General features: G+C 36.2%; 1 protein-coding gene across 1 annotated transcript in view; it reads left to right on the forward strand.

Annotated features, from left to right (window-relative positions):
* LOC106722702 overlaps positions 1-539 on the forward strand; it is a 173,182-nt gene that overhangs the window by 26,662 nt on the left and 145,981 nt on the right. The gene's annotated exons all lie outside the window — the stretch shown is intronic.

Raw genomic sequence — 539 nt, forward strand, 5'->3', positions numbered from 1 at the left:
AGGGGGGGGGGGGGGGGGGGCAGTAAAATGCTGTCTCTGGGACAGGTGCCAGCTCCAAGACAAAAGAAGTAGAATAGACAGCAAAAAAAAGGAGGGGGGGGATTGGAAATTAATAGCCAGCAAAAATAAGAATTGAAAATCTCTAAAAGGCTTTGGTAAAATGTTATCGGCTAACCAACCTTTCTGTTTCATTTTATCTTTAGCTGGTAGCTGAAAGGAGAAAGTTTAGGGATATTTTTTTTTTTTTTTTTTTTTTTTAAATAGACAGCAAAAAAAAGGAGGGGGGGGATTGGAAATTAATAGCCAGCAAAAATAAGAATTGAAAATCTCTAAAAGGCTTTGGTAAAATGTTATCGGCTAACCAACCTTTCTGTTTCATTTTATCTTTAGCTGGTAGCTGAAAGGAGAAAGTTTAGGGATATTTTTTTTTTTTTTTTTTTTTTTTAAAGCATTTCAAAAGTCTTCATTCAAGACTAGTTAACTACCAGACAAGCTTAACACGCTTCTGTCTTTCCTTTCCCCTTCTTTCTCTCTTTCCC

The sequence above is a fragment of the Alligator sinensis genome, unplaced genomic scaffold, assembly GCF_000455745.1.
Source record: "Alligator sinensis unplaced genomic scaffold, ASM45574v1 scaffold91_1, whole genome shotgun sequence".
NCBI classification, from domain to species: Eukaryota; Metazoa; Chordata; order Crocodylia; family Alligatoridae; genus Alligator; species Alligator sinensis.